Genomic DNA, 8,036 nt, shown 5'->3' with positions numbered 1-8,036 from the left:
GGTTCGATTCCCGGCAGTCACATAGAGGCTGTTTGAATCTTTATAAATGTGTGACATCTCCTCACTTTGTCTAGGTTTCAAGACAACACAACCACCCCTTCTACATACTGCTTGATTAGAGTGATTGCAGACCGCAGGGCATTTGCTACGAGCCACCAAGACCTTTCATAAGTACAGTCAATGCTGTGTCTGTATTCTATGCCTGTACACGATTTCACTGGGGTTTGCACTGCCACAGCATTGAAAACTGTACTTTGCTTCTTACTAGAGGAGGGAAGGTTAAATATCTTGGGGTCCATCTACTTTCACATTGCAGTTTTTACAGTGCCAATTTTAAAGTATTGTACAATAACATCCCAACTGAGCCTTACTTTACCAAACTCCTTACCTTTGCAGAGTCATACTCATTTTATTGGCAGTGTGGCATATTTATACTATTGGGCTTGTAAACTGGTGATCATAAACTCAACATGATTAAATTCTATGGCTTGCTGTCCTAAAGCCTTACCTCTTCACTACATGTCAAGCGATGGTGGTATAGTGGTAAGCATAGCTGCCTTCCAAGCAGTTGACCCGGGTTCGATTCCCGGCCGTCGCATAGAGGCTGTTTGAGTCTTTATAAATGTGCGACATCTCCTCACTTTGTCTGGGTTTCAAGACAACACAACCACCCCTTCAACATACTGAGTGATTGCACACCGTGGGGCTTTTGCTACGAGCCACCAAGACCTTTCATAAGTACAGTCAATGCTGTGTCTGTATTCTATGCCTGTCCACGATTTCACTGGGGTTTGAACTGCGACAGCATTGAAAACTGTACTTTGCTTCTTACTGGAGGACGGAAGTTTAAATATCTTGGGGTCCATCTACTTTCACACTGCAGTTTTTACAGTGCCAATTTTAAAGTATTGTACAATAACATCCCAACTGAGCCTTACTTTACCAAACTCCTTACCTTTGCAGAGTCATACTCATTTTATTGGCAGTGTGGCATATTTATACTATTGGGCTTGTAAACTGGTGATCATAAACTCAACATGATTAAATTCTATGGCTTGCTGTCCTAAAGCCTTACCTCTTCACTACATGTCAAGCGATGGTGGTATAGTGGTAAGCATAGCTGCCTTCCAAGCAGTTGACCCGGGTTCGATTCCCGGCCATCGCATAGAGGCTGTTTGAGTCTTTATAAATGTGCGACAGCTCCTCACTTTGTCTGGGTTTCAAGACAACACATCCATCACCACAACCACCCCTTCTACGTACTGTTTGATTAGAGTGATTGCAGACCACCACCAAGGCCACCAAGACCTTTCATAAGTACAGTCAATGCTGTCTCTGTATTCTATCCCTGTACACGATTTCACTGGGGTTTGCACTGCCACAGCATTGAAAACTGTACTTTGCTTCTTACTAGAGGAGGGAAGGTTAAATATCTTGGGGAACATCTACTCTCACATTGCAGTTTTTACAGTGCTGACTTTAAAGTACAGTACCTTAACATCCCAACTGAGCCTTACTTTACCAAGTTCCTTACCTGTGATTAAATTCTATGGCTTGCTGTCCTAAAGCCTTACCTCTTCAATACATGTCAAGCGATGGTGGTATAGTGGTAAGCATAGCTGCCTTCCAAGCAGTTAACCCGGGTTCGATTCCCGGCCGTCGCATAGAGGCTGTTTGAGTCTTTATAAATGTGCGACATCTCCTCACTTTGTCTGGGTTTCAAGACAACACAACCACCCCTTCAACATACTGAGTGATTGCACACCGTGGGGCTTTTGCTACGGGCCACCAAGACCTTTCATAAGTACAGTCAATGCTGTGTCTGTATTCTATGCCTGTACACGATTTCACTGGGGTTTGAACTGCGACAGCATTGAAAACTGTACTTTGCTTCTTACTGGAGGACGGAAGTTTAAATATCTTGGGGTCCATCTACTTTCACACTGCAGTTTTTACAGTGCCAATTTTAAAGTATTGTACAATAACATCCCAACTGAGCCTTACTTTACCAAACTCCTTACCTTTGCAGAGTCATACTCATTTTATTGGCAGTGTGGCATATTTATACTATTGGGCTTGTAAACTGGTGATCATAAACTCAACATGATTAAATTCTATGGCTTGCTGTCCTAAAGCCTTACCTCTTCAGTACATGTCAAGCGATGGTGGTATAGTGGTAAGCATAGCTGCCTTCCAAGCAGTTGACCCGGGTTCGATTCCCGGCCATCGCATAGAGGCTGTTTGAGTCTTTATAAATGTGCGACAGCTCCTCACTTTGTCTGGGTTTCAAGACAACACAACCACCCCTTCAACATACTGAGTGATTAGAGTGATTGCAGACCGCAGGGCATTTGCTACGAGCCACCAAGACCTTTCATAAGTACAGTCAATGCTGTGTCTGTATTCTATGCCTGGACACGATTTCACTGGGGTTTGCACTGCCACAGCATTGAAAACTGTACTTTGCTTCTTACTAGAGGAGGGAAGGTTAAATATCTTGGGGAACATGTACGCTCATATTGCAGTTTTTATAGTGCTGACTTTAAAGTACAGTACCTTAACATCCCAACTGAGCCTTACTTTACCAAGTTCCTTACCTGTGATTAAATTCTATGGCTTGCTGTCCTAAAGCCTTACCTCTTCAGTACATGTCAAGCGATGGTGGTATAGTGGTAAGCATAGCTGCCTTCCAAGCAGTTGACCCGGGTTCGATTCCCGGCCATCGCATAGAGGCTGTTTGAGTCTTTATAAATGTGCGACAGCTCCTCACTTTGTCTGGGTTTCAAGACAACACATCCATCACCACAACCACCCCTTCTACGTACTGTTTGATTAGAGTGATTGCAGACCACCACCAAGGCCACCAAGACCTTTCATAAGTACAGTCAATGCTGTCTCTGTATTCTATCCCTGTACACGATTTCACTGGGGTTTGCACTGCCACAGCATTGAAAACTGTACTTTGCTTCTTACTAGAGGAGGGAAGGTTAAATATCTTGGGGAACATCTACTCTCATATTGCAGTTTTTACAGTGCTGACTTTAAAGTACAGTACCTTAACATCCCAACTGAGCCTTACTTTACCAAGTTCCTTACCTGTGATTAAATTCTATGGCTTGCTGTCCTAAAGCCTTACCTCTTCAGTACATGTCAAGCGATGGTGGTATAGTGGTAAGCATAGCTGCCTTCTAAGCAGTTGTCCCGGGTTCGATTCCCGGCCGTCGCATAGAGGCTGTTTGAGTCTTGATAAATGTGCGACATCTCCTCACTTTGTCTGGGTTTCAAGACAACACAACCACCCCTTCAACATACTGAGTGATTGCACACCGTGGGGCTTTTGCTACGAGCCACCAAGACCTTTCATAAGTACAGTCAATGCTGTGTCTGTATTCTATGCCTGTACACGATTTCACTGGGGTTTGAACTGCGACAGCATTGAAAACTGTACTTTGCTTCTTACTGGAGGACGGAAGTTTAAATATCTTGGGGTCCATCTACTTTCACATTGCAGTTTTTACAGTGCCAATTTTAAAGTATTGTACAATAACATCCCAACTGAGCCTTACTTTACCAAACTCCTTACCTTTGCAGAGTCATACTCATTTTATTGGCAGTGTGGCATATTTATACTATTGGGCTTGTAAACTGGTGATCATGAACTCAACATGATTAAATTCTATTACTCGCTTTCCTAAAGCCTTACCTCTTCAGCTCTCGTCAAGCGATGGTGGTATAGTGGTAAGCATAGCTGCCTTCCAAGCAGTGGACCCGGGTTCGATTCCCGGCAGTCACATAGAGGCTGTTTGAATCTTTATAAATGTGTGACATCTCCTCACTTTGTCTAGGTTTCAAGACAACACAACCACCCCTTCTACATACTGCTTGATTAGAGTGATTGCAGACCGCAGGGCATTTGCTACGAGCCACCAAGACCTTTCATAAGTACAGTCAATGCTGTGTCTGTATTCTATGCCTGGACACGATTTCACTGGGGTTTGCACTGCCACAGCATTGAAAACTGTACTTTGCTTCTTACTAGAGGAGGGAAGGTTAAATATCTTAGGGAACATGTACGCTCATATTGCAGTTTTTATAGTGCTGACTTTAAAGTACAGTACCTTAACATCCCAACTGAGCCTTACTTTACCAAGTTCCTTACCTGTGATTAAATTCTATGGCTTGCTGTCCTAAAGCCTTACCTCTTCAGTACATGTCAAGCGATGGTGGTATAGTGGTAAGCATAGCTGCCTTCCAAGCAGTTGACCCGGGTTCGATTCCCGGCCGTCGCATAGAGGCTGTTTGAGTCTTTATAAATGTGCGACATCTCCTCACTTTGTCTGGGTTTCAAGACAACACAACCACCCCTTCAACATACTGAGTGATTGCACACCGTGGGGCTTTTGCTACGAGCCACCAAGACCTTTCATAAGTACAGTCAATGCTGTGTCTGTATTCTATGCCTGTACACGATTTCACTGGGGTTTGAACTGCGACAGCATTGAAAACTGTACTTTGCTTCTTACTGGAGGATGGAAGTTTAAATATCTTGGGGTCCATCTACTTTCACATTGCAGTTTTTACAGTGCCAATTTTAAAGTATTGTACAATAACATCCCAACTGAGCCTTACTTTACCAAACTCCTTACCTTTGCAGAGTCATACTCATTTTATTGGCAGTGTGGCATATTTATACTATTGGGCTTGTAAACTGGTGATCATGAACTCAACATGATTAAATTCTATTACTCGCTTTCCTAAAGCCTTACCTCTTCAGCTCTCGTCAAGCGATGGTGGTATAGTGGTAAGCATAGCTGCCTTCCAAGCAGTTGACCCGGGTTCGATTCCCGGCAGTCACATAGAGGCTGTTTGAATCTTTATAAATGTGTGACATCTCCTCACTTTGTCTAGGTTTCAAGACAACACAACCACCCCTTCTACATACTGCTTGATTAGAGTGATTGCAGACCGCAGGGCATTTGCTACGAGCCACCAAGACCTTTCATAAGTACAGTCAATGCTGTGTCTGTATTCTATGCCTGGACACGATTTCACTGGGGTTTGCACTGCCACAGCATTGAAAACTGTACTTTGCTTCTTACTAGAGGAGGGAAGGTTAAATATCTTGGGGAACATGTACGCTCATATTGCAGTTTTTATAGTGCTGACTTTAAAGTACAGTACCTTAACATCCCAACTGAGCCTTACTTTACCAAGTTCCTTACCTGTGATTAAATTCTATGGCTTGCTGTCCTAAAGCCTTACCTCTTCAGTACATGTCAAGCGATGGTGGTATAGTGGTAAGCATAGCTGCCTTCCAAGCAGTTGACCCGGGTTCGATTCCCGGCCATCGCATAGAGGCTGTTTGAATAAATGTGCGACATCTCCTCACTTTGTCTGGGTTTCAAGACAACACAACCACCACCACAACCACCCCTTCTACATGTTGTTTGATTAGAGTGATTGCAGACCGCCACCAAGGCCACCAAGACCTTTCATAAGTACAGTCAATGCTGTGTCTGTATTCTATGCCTGTACACGATTTCACTGGGGTTTGAACTGCGACAGCATTGAAAACTGTACTTTGCTTCTTACTGGAGGACGGAAGTTTAAATATCTTGGGGTCCATCTACTTTCACATTGCAGTTTTTACAGTGCTGACTTTAAAGTACAGTACCTTAACATCCCAACTGAGCCTTACTTTACCAAGTTCCTTACCTGTGATTAAATTCTATGGCTTGCTGTCCTAAAGCCTTACCTCTTCAGTACATGTCAAGCGATGGTGGTATAGTGGTAAGCATAGCTGCCTTCCAAGCAGTTGACCCGGGTTCGATTCCCGGCCGTCGCATAGAGGCTGTTTGAGTCTTTATAAATGTGCGACATCTCTTCACTTTGTCTGGGTTTCAAGACAACACAACCACCCTTTCTACATACTGTTTGATTAGAGTGATTGCAGATCGTGGCTTTTGCTACGAGCCACCAAGACCTTTCATAAGTACAGTCAATTCTGTGTCTGTATCCTATGCCTGGACACGATTTCACTGGGGTTTGCACTGCCACAGCATTGAAAACTGTACTTTGCTTCTTACTAGAGGAGGGAAGGTTAAATATCTTGGGGAACATCTACTCTCATATTGCAGTTTTTACAGTGCTGACTTTAAAGTACAGTACCATAACATCCCAACTGAGCCTTACTTTACCAAGTTCCTTACCTTTGATTAAATTCTATGGCTTGCTGTCCTAAAGCCTTACCTCTTCAGTACATGTCAAGCGATGGTGGTATAGTGGTAAGCATAGCTGCCTTCCAAGCAGTTGACCCGGGTTCGATTCCCGGCAGTCACATAGAGGCTGTTTGAATCTTTATAAATGTGCGACATCTCCTCACTTTGTCTGGGTTTCAAGACAACACAACCACCCCTTCTACATACTGTTTGATTAGAGTGATTGCAGACCGCAGGGCATTTGCTACGAGCCACCAAGACCTTTCATAAGTACAGTCAATGCTGTGTCTGTATTCTATGCCTGGACACGATTTCACTGGGGTTTGCACTGCCACAGCATTGAAAACTGTACTTTGCTTCTTACTAGAGGAGGGAAGGTTAAATATCTTGGGGAACATCTACTCTCACATTGCAGTTTTTACAGTGCTGACTTTAAAGTACAGTACCTTAACATCCCAACTGAGCCTTACTTTACCAAGTTCCTTACCTGTGATTAAATTCTATGGCTTGCTGTCCTAAAGCCTTACCTCTTCAGTACATGTCAAGCGATGGTGGTTTAGTGGTAAGCATAGCTGCCTTCCAAGCAGTTGACCCGGGTTCCATTCCCGGCAGTCGCATAGAGGCTGTTTGAATCTTTATAAATGTATGACAGCTCCTCACTTTGTCTGGGTTTCAAGACAACACAACCACCCCTTCTACATACTGAGTGATTGCAGACTGTGGGGCTTTTGCTACCAGCCACCAAGACCTTTCATAAGTGCAGTCAATGCTGTGTCTGTATTCTATGCCTGGACACGATTTCACTGGGGTTTGCACTGCCACAGCCTTGAAAACTGTACTTTGCTTCTTACTAGAGGAGGGAAGGTTAAATATCTTGGGGAACATCTACTCTCACATTGCAGTTTTTACAGTGCTGACTTTAAAGTACAGTACCTTAACATCCCAACTGAGCCTTACTTTACCAAGTTCCTTACCTGTGATTAAATTCTATGGCTTGCTGTCCTAAAGCCTTACCTCTTCAGTACATGTCAAGCGATGGTGGTATAGTGGTAAGCATAGCTGCCTTCCAAGCAGTTGACCCGGGTTCGATTCCCGGCCGTCGCATAGAGGCTGTTTGAATCTTTATAAATGTGCGACATCTCCTCACTTTGTCTGGGTTTCAAGACAACACAACCACCCCTTCTACATACTGCTTGATTAGAGTGATTGCAGATCGTGGCTTTTGCTACGAGCCACCAAGACCTTTCATAAGTACAGTCAATGCTGTCTCTGTATTCTATGCCTGGAAACGATTTCACTGGGGTTTGCACTGCCACAGCATTGAAAACTGTACTTTGCTTCTTACTAGAGGAGGGAAGGTTAAAGATCTTGGGGAACATCTACTCTCATATTGCAGTTTTTACAGTGCTGACTTTAAAGTACAGTACCTTAACATCCCAACTGAGCCTTACTTTACCAAGTTCCTTACCTGTGATTAAATTCTATGGCTCGCTGTCCTAAAGCCTTACCTCTTCAGTACATGTCAAGTGATGGTGGTATAGTGGTAAGCATAGCTGCCTTCCAAGCAGTTGACCCGGGTTCGATTCCCGGCCGTCGCATAGAGGCTGTTTGAGTCTTTATAAATGTGCGAAATGTGTGACATGTCCTCACTTTGTCTGGGTTTCAAGACAACACAACCACCCCTTCTACATACTGTTTGATTAGAGTGATTGCAGATCGTGGCTTTTGCTACGAGCCACCAAGACCTTTCATAAGTACAGTCAATGCTGTGTCTGTATTCTATGCCTGGACACGATTTCACTGGGGTTTGCACTGCCA

General features: G+C 43.8%; 11 non-coding genes across 11 annotated transcripts; all 11 read left to right on the top strand.

The window, feature by feature from the left end:
- Positions 1-526: 526 nt before the first annotated feature.
- trnag-ucc lies at positions 527-598 on the top strand. The gene has a single exon. It is a non-coding gene; the product is annotated as a tRNA-Gly (tRNA).
- A 495-nt stretch (positions 599-1,093) lies between these two features.
- On the top strand, positions 1,094-1,165 carry trnag-ucc. Its single transcript has one exon. It is a non-coding gene; the product is annotated as a tRNA-Gly (tRNA).
- Positions 1,166-1,592: 427 nt separating this feature from the next.
- On the top strand, positions 1,593-1,664 carry trnag-ucc. The gene has a single exon. It is a non-coding gene; the product is annotated as a tRNA-Gly (tRNA).
- Positions 1,665-2,159: 495 nt separating this feature from the next.
- Positions 2,160-2,231, top strand: trnag-ucc. The gene has a single exon. It is a non-coding gene; the product is annotated as a tRNA-Gly (tRNA).
- Positions 2,232-2,655: 424 nt separating this feature from the next.
- trnag-ucc lies at positions 2,656-2,727 on the top strand. Its single transcript has one exon. It is a non-coding gene; the product is annotated as a tRNA-Gly (tRNA).
- Positions 2,728-3,154: 427 nt separating this feature from the next.
- Positions 3,155-3,226, top strand: trnar-ucu. Its single transcript has one exon. It is a non-coding gene; the product is annotated as a tRNA-Arg (tRNA).
- Positions 3,227-4,217: 991 nt separating this feature from the next.
- trnag-ucc lies at positions 4,218-4,289 on the top strand. The gene has a single exon. It is a non-coding gene; the product is annotated as a tRNA-Gly (tRNA).
- A 991-nt stretch (positions 4,290-5,280) lies between these two features.
- trnag-ucc lies at positions 5,281-5,352 on the top strand. The gene has a single exon. It is a non-coding gene; the product is annotated as a tRNA-Gly (tRNA).
- Positions 5,353-5,773: 421 nt separating this feature from the next.
- trnag-ucc lies at positions 5,774-5,845 on the top strand. Its single transcript has one exon. It is a non-coding gene; the product is annotated as a tRNA-Gly (tRNA).
- A 1,405-nt stretch (positions 5,846-7,250) lies between these two features.
- trnag-ucc lies at positions 7,251-7,322 on the top strand. The gene has a single exon. It is a non-coding gene; the product is annotated as a tRNA-Gly (tRNA).
- A 422-nt stretch (positions 7,323-7,744) lies between these two features.
- On the top strand, positions 7,745-7,816 carry trnag-ucc. Its single transcript has one exon. It is a non-coding gene; the product is annotated as a tRNA-Gly (tRNA).
- Positions 7,817-8,036: the final 220 nt, after the last annotated feature.

Source organism: Solea senegalensis, unplaced genomic scaffold (genome assembly GCF_019176455.1).
Source record: "Solea senegalensis isolate Sse05_10M unplaced genomic scaffold, IFAPA_SoseM_1 scf7180000014291, whole genome shotgun sequence".
NCBI classification, from domain to species: Eukaryota; Metazoa; Chordata; class Actinopteri; order Pleuronectiformes; family Soleidae; genus Solea; species Solea senegalensis.
Note: the sequence above shows the minus strand (reverse complement) of the source record. Positions and strands in the feature narration are given on the sequence as shown.